General features: G+C 39.5%; 1 protein-coding gene across 1 annotated transcript in view; it reads right to left on the bottom strand.

Moving 5' to 3' along the window:
- GABRG1 (gamma-aminobutyric acid type A receptor gamma1 subunit) overlaps positions 1-13,513 on the bottom strand; it is a 73,519-nt gene that overhangs the window by 28,624 nt on the left and 31,382 nt on the right. The window lies entirely within an intron of this gene.

Below are 13,513 nucleotides of genomic sequence, written 5' to 3'. Positions count from 1 at the left end.
TGCATAAGGACCAGAAGTCCACAGTAGGAAGCAAACCTTGTTAAAGAAAACCACATATCTGTTTCAGGCTGTAAGTAACATCTTATCTTGATGGAAAGTAATTTCCTTAGTAGATATTTTATGTCCAGAACAGAAGAATGGTAATAAAAAAAACAAAGAAACCAGGATTCTCATTAGACAATTCAGTCTGCATCTTCATATGACAATAGTAACTGTACAGCGTGGGAGGGGAGTAATTTTACAGCTCTGTTAGACTTGTTCTTCAGAAATCCTTCAGAGCTGCTCTGCACTTAAGACAAAGGAGCAACTTGACACTATCTCCTCTGAAGAGAGTTTGGTTACTGTTACAGGGCCATATTAGGCCCTTGAGCCCCATAAGGGAAGGGACCATCCATGCATGGAAGTGTCTGCAACAGTGTTTCTTTCCCCACAGAGACCTTGCACAGGCTTTCAGTGCATCAAGAGTCTGCTCTGGGGAACAAGAAGACTTGGAAGGCCAGGACAGAGATGTACCTTTCCACATAGTTCTCTATCCTCGTCCCAGAGACAGCTGTAGCCACAGGGAGTGTGACCGGAGGGGCTGACCCTGTGTAGGGGCACAGGGTCTTCATGCAGCTGGCTTTGGTCTCTTGTAGAGGTGCTAGTTTTGCCAGGGGAGGGGAACAACACATCATTTCCTGGGGTGGGGGAAATCGTCACAGCTTTAACTTGGAGGCAGCTTTAACTGTCCTATTATATAATATAAATTGTCTTGCATAGAATTCAATGCCATGAAAAAGGAAGGCATTATCAATTACAGTGGACTCCACTTACGTGTAGTGCTCAATTATTTGACCTGGGTCACTCAAATACAGCCTCGAAATGTTGGTCTGTCCAGAAAACAAGATACAGTGTCGGTCATATAAAAGTAAAACTGACTGCAGAGGGATTAATGTCTTTGTTTTCTAAGAAATGAATATACCCAAAATATGTTCAGTTCAATGTGTTTTCAGCAACATAAAAATCAGCCGGATTTTACAAAGGAAGGAAGGAAGAAGGAAACTATACTTGCTAAATAAAAACCTTGGGCCAGATCTTCAGTGGGTGTAAACTAGCCATAGTTTCACTGAAGTCAATAGAGCCATTGCCAATTGACACCAGCTGGAGATCTGGCCCTTCCTGTATCTAATAACATAAAACATAAGATCAATAAGAGATGCTGCTGATTCACTGCCTCAGGAAAATCACTGTCTTAGTTTTAATTCCCCCCTCTGCAAAATGGGGATACTAATACTTGTTTCCCAGAAGGTTGTTAAGATTAAATTTAATGTTTGTGAAACATTCAGAGACAAAAGAAATGAGTGCCATAGAAAAGACCACAAGGAAATGAATGATTCAATGTTCGGTGCTGGTTTTGGATGGGGTATAGTAAATACGGCAGGGATCACTAATTGAATGATGATGATAAAAATATGAGCACTGTCCATCCTGTGCATTGAATGAAGCAGGGAGACATGTGGGAAAATAGTATGTGATCATGTAATTAAAGATTATATCAGAATGCATGTACACAAGGGAATGGAATTAATGTTCCATGGGCAATCTTAATTCTGGCATTTCCTAATTTTCAAATGTTCCTTTTGCAACCTAGGGTGGAGGGAAAAGACATATGATTGAATCATGATGTTTGGCACATATTGCTAACCCTACTCTTCAACTGCTGGATGTTTTATTTGTTTAGCTGACTATATAAAAAAGAAAAATGTCACATTTTATTGATGGGAGAATTGGGTTTGAAGGTCTTTTTGATTAAGTATGTTGTGGCAGACATGGCAATTTTCTAAAAAAACCTTACTGAGTTAAATGTAAGTATCTTTGGAGTCCATTGTACTATAAGCAAAGGTTATGTATTACTGTGGATTGGGATTCTATGTAACCTCTCTGGGGTGAAGATGGTATGCAAACAGTTGGAAGTGATATGCACTTCAAAAGACTGTGTTGAACAATGGCCCATACAAGAATGGATTTCTGAGCTAAAGCTGTTGTAAGCACAAAAAAACTTCTTTGTGGAGCTTGCAGGAATGACTCTGACAAGAGCCCTTGTTGGAGTTTGGGTGTGATCTCTGGTAAGTTCATTTGCATGTGCGTAGGTTCTTTTATTGTTTTTAATAGGTTTTCTGTGCAGTGCTTTCACCTTAAGAATAAATGTGCTTGCTTATAAAGGACTTTGGGGTAACTTATAACTGCTGGCAATTATGCTGTTCATAGCCTTTGAAGAGAAAGCAAAGTGTAGATGCTGGCTTGCTGTGGACATCACAGCACAGTCAGGGAACTGTGCAGCCTGGAAAAAAACCTTGTTGAGGACGGAGTGAAATGTTGGTCACTGCCCAAGAGAGGTGACTGCTGAGGAGCCAGGAGCCTAGAGTCAGTGCTCTTGAGGGACCATAGAGGGGAATACAAGTGCAGTTGCCCTGAACTTTGACATATGTTTTCAGAAGTGCCTTGAGGGGCGAGAGATGCCAAGGCAGGCAAACCAAGAGAGGATTCCATGGCTAATGGCAGGAATGGAAGAAAACACAGAAATGAGAGGTAGGAAAAGAGCCCAGGGGGAAACAAAATATCAGCTGAATAATTGTAACATAACACACTTGGAACAAGTTATGTCTAATCACAGTTACGGTGACCAGATGTCCTGATTTTACAGGGACAGTCCCGATTTGGGGGTATTTTTCTTATATAGGCTCCTATTACTCCCCACCCCCATCCCGATTTTTCACATTTGCTGTCTGGTCACCCTAATAATAGTTTAAAGATGTTAAGCGACTGATACAGGGAAAGATAGTGACTTGCCCTTTTATGTCATGAATGGGAAGAAGGGAATATAAGAACTGATCCATTCCCCCACCCTGTGAAAAGTTTTATGGGTCCATATATGTGGAGAATGCTCTGCCCCTACTCTCTTCCCACCCCCACCCCCCCCGTTGCCCCATATGCCAACCTGCACAGCTGAGCTAGCATGGGGGTGGCATAGCAGTAAAAGTTACTGACCCTCTGAATCAAGGAGCGGGAGATCAGGGAAGGAATTATTACCCTCTGTGTCACTGTTCTTTTCCTGGCTGCTCCTGGGGTGGAGTAGCTATTTGGCCCCTTACACGGGGTGAAACAAGTCTCAGTCATATCCACAATCTTGTCAGAAATTGCGAAGACTTTAAACACAATTACAATTTGAAGTGTCTCTGTTTACTGAAAAATCACTCTGCCAATAAGGCATTGGGGGACTTTGCTTATTCTCTTTGAGTGATTTCCCGTTCAAAAATGATCAGTGTATAAGGAAAAAGGTGGGAGGGAGGAGACTGGGGGACCTGTAACTGCTAATCATGCAGACTGACTTGGGATCATCTGTATCTAAAAGTCTGATTTATTTCCTGACAGCTACTAACACCAGCAGTTGTGGTTCCAGAGGTCAAATTAGGCCACTGGTTATATCTGTGCAACCCCTTTGTCTTTAAATTTTGCCTTCAAAAGAGAGCCTGACACTCCATTTGCCTGTCCTTTGTGTAGTCAGCTACAGCAGTTCAAAGTGGATGCAAAATGCTAGCAAGTCAGAATGGCAGGCAGCCTTTGGCACTCACTCTGCACTGGTATAAATGATCACACAAAACATAGTGCAATGGAGAACTTCCCCACCCCCCTCAAGTGACTTCAATGGGCTGCACAAGTTTAATTGAAACTGAGTAAGTAATTCTTTTGAAGACACAAGAACAGAACAGACTCCAGCTCCCTCTTCTAGAGCTGCCTCTGCAGCATTAACCGGAGTAAAAAGTAGTCACTAGGTGAATGAATCAGCAGATGATGTTTTCAATATACAAAAGGAGCAAATCAGGAGAGTAAGAAGGTGCCATTTTAAATATTCACTTTTCACAGTAGAGCTGCAAAAAAGAAATATGTCAAAGTAACATTACAGTCAAACCCACCAGAGCAGGAAAATTTCAAGCAGCCACAGAACATTTATCACCCCAACAAACTAAGGTTAAAAAGGAAGAAAAACTACGAGAAGATTTTGAAGGAAAATGGGGTTTCCAGCAAGGGAACAGCCGAACCAAGCCAGCTGCTTATATTATCTTGCATTATAGCTCTGAATACGAGTTCTAGACATAGTCGTAAATTGCACAGGTACTTAACTATTCCCTCTTTTAAAAAATGGCACAACTTTGCTAACACCTTGCATGCAGCATTTATCACTGTTCAAATACAACCTAATGCATAAAATATAATACAACAAAATTAATAATCTGTTGCTGAGTATTTCACTGCTGTGCAACATTGTACCCAATTCCATGGATCCGTGAGAGAGGGATGGAAGAGAGGGGGCCCTCCACATGCAACTCACTCCCTTTCTCTGCCACCTCCAAAGCATTCTCATCTTTCCTCATCTGCATCGAGAGACCACTATTCTTGAGAATCCATAATACATTCTCTGGCTGCATTACTTTTCTACGGAGCCCCTCTGCACAGCTGACAGACACTTTCAAGAGGTTGTTGGGTGCAACAGCCAGCACTGAAGGCTGTGGTAAGGAGAGGTAGGAAGAGAAAGACCAGAGAAAGATCCTGCCTCTGGTGTTGGCCTGATATCTGCACTGATCTTAGTGGATTCATGAATTCTGGAAGATGAAACCGCTACCTATTTCATTCCCTATTTCCTGAAGGAACTGTCCTTTCTCTACAAGAGGGAGAAGTCTGGCTCCTAAAATTTGCTAAATAAGTGTGGCAGTTCCTATGATCTGAATCAGACCCAACATCCATCTAGTCCAGTATCCTGTCTGCAGTGCTCGCCACAACCAGATGATTGAAGGTCATAGTGTGTGTAGAAACTAATAGTTTACTTCTATACTATCCAGCAGAACAGTATTTTAGATTTATAATATACTCCTTTACTGCAGCATCTCTCTCCAGATGATTATTTCATCTCTCTTATTTTAGTACAGAAAGTTACATTTAACAATTCTATCACTTTCCATTAGTCTTTCATCAAACGTTTTGCCTTTCAGTGCCACAAAATAAAAATTTTAAAATAAAAATGGTTTACTGCTTTCTCTTTGAAATGAAACGAGTGATAAAATAGCCATGCAAACTAAAACAGATTTAATCTATGGCCACAGCAAAATGTGTGCTCATTCACATTTAGCCTCAAATTATACCTAGGGTTCAATGACCATGACACATGTTAGCTTATATTTGCCATTTGATTAGACACTGAACTCTTTAGAACTCTGCTCTCCCATGACTTGAAGAAAGAGCTAGCCTGCCTAATTATTTAAATTTTTCTCCATCTCTTTTCAACTGTGGCACAAATATTATTCTGCAGCACTGTAACATAATTCAAAGTGGAGAAAATAATGAATAGTGATGGATGACCATCAAACAGCCAGATTGTGAACAGTTGAGCAATTACTCAGCTGAGTAGTCCCAATGAAAAAAATCAATCAATAATAAAATGTAACTGCACTAAGAAAATCAGGAACAGTCACTACATGGTATTTAAATTAGACAACTCCTGAGATCTGTCACAATTTCAAATAGCAAATAAAAAAATATGCATAGTCAGCATTCAAGTACAGCTAGATACTTGACTTTTTGTTGGAAGGGCCTGAGAAAAGGAAACAGACCCTGCTCTGTGATGTTCTACGTGGATGTAACTAATTCTGCAAAAGTTATTGCACAGGTTGTGAACCAGCTATTGCATCTGGAACAACAACAACATCGATTCTGAGGCCTAACTACAACCACTGTGATGGAAACCATGTGCCATTCCAGCATGCTGAGGAGTACAGTGACTCCAAAGAGTAAGTAAAATCCAACAAAAAAGGAAACTGTTCATTTCTTAATTTTTTTCTAGTAGTCTCATAACTGATTTTCTATTCCACAATAAAAGCGTGTATTAAAGAGTAATGTGCAGCAAAGTGGGTCTGTCATGCTAGCGGGGACATGCTAATTGGAGCGTATTTTATATGGGAAACAGGAAATTAAGAGTAAAAATGTCCTGATTCTTTATGGGACAAACACAAATACAACCATATTTCCCTAAGCCAAAAGTCCAAGAAATAGCATAAGACTTGCTTCAGCCAAAGTCTGAGATGAAGTCTCAGCAAAGGTCTGCAGTGCAGCTTGCTTCAAATGAGCTGCAGAGATGAAGAAGAAAACCCATTTAATTCATCTCAGTTCAGTTCTGTCTAGAGGTCATTGCCCTCTTTGGTTGGTTCTGGCTGAAAACTTAAACTGAAAGAAAGAGTTTTCAGGAAGAGATTTCAAGAAAAAGAGGGAAATTTTTGATTCTTCTTCAGGAAAGTTAAAGAAAATATACTGGCATTCTGTCCTTATCAATAAGGAGAGATATTACTAAATTCCACAGACACAGTTTGGTGTGGGGATAAAAGGGTTAGGCGATCAAGGCAGTCAAATACAAAATAGTGAAAATATGATCTAAAAGGTAGGAATGCATGGAATAAAACTATCAGCATTAGCTGTTTTTATCAGCATCTCACCAGCATGCTGTCCGTGAGCACTTATTTTCTCTCTCTCTCTCACACACACACACACACACCCCACCCCTCTACCTGCATGTAAGCAAGGGCTTTCAAGCAAGATCTCCAGTATTAAAATATTTAGCAGTCTTTCATTTATAGCTACTCTAACAAAAGTTCTAAAAATGTGGCTGCTCTCTTTGGTGAGTTATTTTAAAGCCCCCTTTTTTAAAACTATGGGAACTGCTTTAGGCTTAGCAATGGATTCATCAACAGCAGATCCCCATGCCTGGGACTGAAGCTGAAATTAAATTACTTGTTTCAGCAAACACTTTTGGTTATTTCCTTAGGACCCTAAGGCCAGATCTGGGAAGCCCAATGAGTCGCAATACATTTTGACCTATAAATCTGACATTTTTGATATTGTGTTGATGGGGAGGAGAGGCAGCCGGGGCTTGTAGGAACTTCATTGAACAGAACACAGTTTCATCAGTGGTTGGAAACTTTAAACCAATCAGATAATTCCCGTTAACAGATCTTACTATAGGCTGTCATGTGAGCATATGCCAGCATATGCCATATGGAAATAATACTGCAATGACATGTTCACAAGGGGTGTATAGAAAAAGTCCATTTGACTCCCTAAATTGTAATAATACAGCAGATAAATTCATATTCTTTGTTGTTACATCTGATGTACACACTAATCTGGGCCATTATGAATGTGAAAAACGGATAAGTGGTTGTATAAATAAATAATAAGAGTTATTTTGACTCTTCTGTATAAATTAGAGACTACTAATAAAAATCATGCCTGTTAATTATTTTTCTACCTGAAATATTTATTAGAGTACTTCCTGCAGTTATGGCACTTGAGATTTTGGGTTTTATTTATTTGTTTTAAACACACAGGAGTTCCCTTGCTGAAAGTGATGCATTGCTTTTCATTTAAACATAAGTATGCCTGCTGTTGCCATTCCTATAAAAACCTCAAAGCAATGAAAGAGAAGGCTAATCAGCCAAACAGCATCATAAGGTGAAAATACACAAAGAGCCATGGGGTGAATGCTGAAAGGGGCTAGGGTTCATCTTCCCTTTTTGTGGTTGACATCAGTGACCTGTAAACCTGAGTAACTGCACCTCTGACTTCTTGAGTTACACCCACCATTATATAACTAGAGAGACTCAAACCCAATCATCCATAATTGAGCTGAAGGCACAAAGATGTGGGTGCAAATTTTAAGGGAACAAATTGCACAAGATTCAATTATGCTGTAAAATCTCAAAAATGCTTCAACATTCATTTTGAGGTAACCTCTATTAAAATGAGATTTGATCTATGATGTTCAGAGATATTTACTGATACTTTTTTTTGAAGTATCAAATTATTATTTTATGCCAAACCAACAAAAAAGCAAAAAAACCCAAAACTGTCTGAAGTAAAATGTCATTGATGCACTTTCCACAGCACCTAAAGCAAAACATGGTAATAAGAATGTATAAGACTCAACCAAAAGTAATAAGCAAAGAAAAAGAAATAAAAAATAATTTACTTACTGCTAGCATCTGTGATGCACAAATGCAACCACAATGAGAAATCATCACTTCTTGACTAGAGTAGTATGTATACATGATGGCATAAACAAAGGCTTTCTTCTAAGGATCTCAAAGTGTATTTTAAATGTTAGTTAGGCAAGATGAACTGTAAAAGTAACTATTGCATGATAATGTGAAATCCTAATAGACAGAAATTAAGTTTGGTAGGATGATTCTCACAGCTTGAACACAACATCAAAAGGCACTATTTGCACAGGAAGGCTAGGAAGTAATAATAATGTATAGGGATATATTTTGAAAAATATCTACTGTCTAATTGACAATGCAGGGGATAGCTCAGAAAGTGTTAAAAATGGTACAAGAAATGAAAGATAGTGAGTCTGTCCTACAGATCACCAGAGAGAGGGGCTGATCGGAAATCTCACAAAAAATTACCACAGTGCAGCCAAGTAGCCTGTGTGTGTTGTGAGCAAGTTGGATAGAAGAAGGAGAGGAGAGTGAAGGCTATGAAGAGGGACATATGGTCTTGTATAGCATTAGCAGAATTTGATACTTATGTTTAATAGCAGATACTAAAACATGGTTAAAAAAAGGCAGCAGATTTCCAGGTGGAATTCCATTTCCCAAAACTGTATCTTTCAATTACTAATTTCAAATACTTTTTAAAAAGATATAGGTAATAGTGTAGATATACATCAACAATTGAAATATATATCAAATATTGGAAAGTCAGGAAACATTAATACACCAAAACAAAAACCCTCTGTCTTTGGTGATGGTTTGGCCATTCATATTGTTGTTTTGTCTAAGATGTCTAAGATAGCATGAGCCAAATCTTCAGCTTGTATACATATAGCATACTCCACTGAAGTCAATGGAGTTATATTAGTTTATATCAGCTGAGGATCTAGCACCATATATTTTGTCAATTATCCAATGATAGTTTTAGATATGGAAAAACTAAGCCAACTATGGTTTAAACAGCTGAGTTATTTTATAGATAGACAGTCAAAACTTAGCTGGCTGGATATATATGATTTAAAATTTCACTACAGCATAAAGTTGCCTAGGTATACAGTGTTAAAAATGACAAAAGCCATACATCAAAGGATTCATAGATGGCATGCACAAATCAGGCTATCTTTCCACTGAAGAGCATTTAAAAAAAAAACTTTGTGGAACCATAAATAGATCAACTCCTGTAGACAGTAAGTCCGTTAAGAGACAATTGCCCAGATTCTCAGCGGTGGCTGAGAAGAGCACAATGTTACTTGGGAGAGGGATGCACAGGTGACATTGCCATTCTGGGCTAGTTCTAGTTGAATCTCTGAAAGCTGCTTTAGCATGTGTCAACTGTCCAAAGGTTCCCTTAGAGACACTTCCTTTCCTTTTCTCTCCCAGCCACACCCCTTGCACCAGCCATGGGAAGGGGGAGTGGCATAGGATCTGCTACTCCGCATCACATAACTGGAAGATCCTCATATACTGCGATAATCTTCCTATAAGTGGATATGACAAGTTTTGCGTTACTTTACAATAGCTGTGATGTGAGGCAAAGCAACTGCAATGCAAGATCTGGAGCAATAAGTTTCATCTACTGTGAAATACCCAAATGTCTGTACAGAGAATGTGAAGATGTAAGAGAATGAGAATGTAAACTGATATTTGTTCAGTACTGTGTCTGTTTATAGGGCCATGTGAAATTATAAAATAACAGTGATTAATGATACCAATAGGCATATGGATTCTAAAGCTAAGTACATTTCAAAGCAAAGCACAATTCAACTGCCAAGCTTACTAAAGTAGTATTTAGACATCTGCTTACTCATTGTTTACATATATATATATATATATATTTCAGCAAACATCAAATATACATGTGGATAACAAATCAGCTATCACACATAATGCTGACAGAAACAAAAAACATTAAAAATCCACCTTTCCTTATTAAGAAAAGTAAATTGAAAAACTGTATTCTGTTAGCTCAATTCAAAGAGGGGCTTGAGCTTTAAAAGCTGAGGGGGTTTCCAGAGCTGAGCAAAGGTTGGTACTGCTGACCTGACCTGAGAGTAGAGCATCATGGAAGACATACTGTCATAGGAGAAAAACTACAGTGAGAATTGTATACAATATGCATATAGAAGCCACACAAGTTGTTTGGATTCAGTGATCTAGAAGTTTAGAATCCTCACCCCAAATTTTGACAAATTTACATATATGGATACAGGTTATATGCACAGCTGCACCTGTGAATCTTAGTAAGCCTCATTCGCCACCACCCTTTTCTCTCCCTCACCACGCCAAGCCAAGAGACTCTACTGACTGTGGCATGCTCCTCTTAGACATCATTGCACTCCAGCTGCCAAGCAAAGCTGTCAAGCAGAGCTTCAGGAATTGGCTCACTCTCAATGTCTGCTCAGTTCACAAACCCATCATGAGCCAAAACCTGGAGGGTTCACATAGCTCTAGAAATAGATGGTGAGTTGCTGTGTGGGACAGTTATTATTTATTATGTATTTCTTGTGTGTCTTACCTGGAACTATATTTACTTTTTAAGAGTAGGTTTAGGGCACTACACCATATAGATATATTTATTTAGATTTGTCCATTTTTCATACATGTGTTTCAACTCCTCCTGTAGATGATTCCACCAGTGTGTGTCAATAAGACTAGTTACATGTGAAAACTGAAGTACAATCCTAAAGCATATGCAGGATCAGGCCCTTACTCCCTACAACTAATACAAATAGCTACAGTACCTCTCTCCAAGTATCACTCCTTATTTATACTGGTCACTTTACATTCATTAAATAGAACACTTAATTCAATAATATCCAGTTTCAAATACAATTAAGTGATGCACTATTAGGTGTTACATTTTTCAGCATAGGAATAATGAATGTCTATGGTAATGTACTTTCTGACCAAGACTGTTTCTATTCTGATGTGTTTAATGTACACTGTATGATACTTTAACTGAATTTTAACAGAACAAGTTTCTGTTCTTTAAAAGGTGTAAAAAGGAAAAGTAACTGAAATCCTGTGTCACATTCCCAATGCACCAAACTACAAAGCATCCTATACTAGGACAAATAAAGGACAGTGCTTAGTAATCTATATCAGGGCATTTATACCTTACCAGCCACAGGGAAATGAGCCTCACCAACCTTTACAAATGAAGTATTGCTTCTTAGTGATTACGATTTAGGAATAAAAATGGCATTTAAAAATTGATACTTAAAAGTAACCATCAGCAAGTACTACAGATCAAAGTAACGAATGGTGCAATAAGATGAGAAAAAACAAGCCTGACAACTGCCCATGCCATTCACTGTGCCTAGTGAAGCAATGTTTGATGTACCGTGTGAATCTTTGACGTATCCAGTGCTTTTGCTACCTTATTAAAAATAATGGTGCTATGCTTCAAAGTATAGCTGTTAGCTTGCTGTAACAGGAGCCTTCAATGGATAACTTGCAAGAGTCACATAGAAGTTACACGAGCTAAAAAAAGTCAAGTTCAGGAATAATAAGGAAATGAAACTGTAAGACTGAAGTATAATTACAGGAATGTATTCTAGTCAGAAGTTCTACAACCAAAAATCCATTAATATACTTTAAAAGTTGAATAAATAGTGCCATCTTGATTGACATTCAAGAAAAAATAACAAATACCACACTAAAATAGAAGCAGATCCAAAACTGTTACCTAAATATTAAAGATGTGGGAGTCAGCCAAGATAGAGATTTTTCTTTTTTATACACTTTTAATCAAAACCATGCAAGCAAAAAGTTTTTTCCCCAATCATTATGTGCACTTTCCATTAGTGCAGGGGTCGGCAACGTTTGGCACGCGGCTTGCCAGGGTAAGCACCCTGGTGGGCCAGGCCAGTTTTATTTACCTGCTGACGCGGCAAGTTCGGCCGATCGCGGCCCCCACTGGCCGCGGTTCGGCGTCCCGGGCCAATCGGGGCGGCGAGAAGCCGTGGCCAGCACATCGCTTGCCCGCGCCGCTTCCCGCCGCCCCCATTGGCCCGGGACGCTGAACCGCGGCCAGTGGGGGCCGCGATCGGCTGAACCTGCTGCGTCAGCAGGTAAATAAAACTGGCCCGGTCCGCCAGGGTGCATACCCTGGCAAGCCGCGTGCCAAACGTTGCCGACCCCTGCATTAGTGAGTAACTATACAATCTCATTAAAGTGGCCCCTGTCTTTATTACCACATTCTCTCTCCATTATTTGTTTCCCCTCCATAGTATCGTGTGTGAAACTAGATTGTGAATACTTCAGGGGCAGGGATCACATGTGGTTTATCTGTGCTGTGAAGTGCCTAGAATGCCTTTTGGCTCTGTAAAATAACTGCATTTCTTAACTATGGAACTTTTCCTGCATTCCTTCCCCCAAAACTCCCATTACTGCAGTGTGAGTATGCATTGATTTTAATGGGAGTTTTGGATTAACAAAAATTACAGGATCCAGCTCTATTTTATGGAAGGGTGGTATAAAAGAAGTATTGGGAGCTTGTCATGCCCCTCTTCAATCACCATAACATGCCTCTTCCATGGCCTCTCCAAAACTGAAAAGCAAGGGATTGCCACAGTTCCACTGCATGCAGGAAAGGACAGGGAAAGTCTTTGCTTGGGAACTTGTATCATCTGCACATTTTGGAGCAGTGCTACACAAAAGCTCACTCCATGGAGAGAGACTGGGCAGAGTCCATAGACTAGACTCATAGCTGATTCCACTACTTTGAACTGGTTCTAGTAGACATAACGTGGCTCTGTACCTGGCTCCTGTCTGGGAGGAGAAGGAAAGGATTCCATCATCTGAAACCCGTATGTGGATCTACGCAAAGCCCAAGTAAATGGGCTTGCATGGGGATGAGAATTGGAAACTCACTGTGTGATCTGGGCCTAAGTTCTATGCTGATAGAACCTGTGCCTCAGCAGAACTTACTGCTGTAACCAGGGCACTGGTCATTCAAAATACTCTTAGTCATATCTTGTATGGCTACTGCATGATGTCAAAGACTAGACGGATTTGTACCTATACTGCACATGGAAAATATTTACTCAAGCACCTGGTGTCTGTAGATACTCACAGACCATATGGTGTCTGAAAACACCCTTTAGGCACAAGAGAATGATTATCATGTCCACACCATTTAAAATTTATGTAGAACTTCAGTAAATTAAATCCTGGCAGCCAACACCTACAAAATGGTGCAATCAAAGACAAATTCTACCAACTATCTCACATACACTTACAGCCTCTTTTTTCATGCAAGTATAAATGTGTTCATCAGGTAGAAGTGGGGGACAAAGACTAAAATCAGAAAGGTAATTGGTTTGCTCTTCAAAATATACATCCTTCTATCAAACTAGTTCAGAAACAGCGGTTCATGTGACATACTACTTCAGTGTTATATTCTGTTACAAAAAAGCTGTTTCTGACTATAT

The sequence above is a fragment of the Terrapene carolina genome, unplaced genomic scaffold (genome assembly GCF_002925995.2).
Source record: "Terrapene carolina triunguis isolate 2854851 unplaced genomic scaffold, T_m_triunguis-2.0 Scaffold66, whole genome shotgun sequence".
Classification (NCBI taxonomy): Eukaryota; Metazoa; Chordata; order Testudines; family Emydidae; genus Terrapene; species Terrapene triunguis.
Note: the sequence above shows the minus strand (reverse complement) of the source record. Positions and strands in the feature narration are given on the sequence as shown.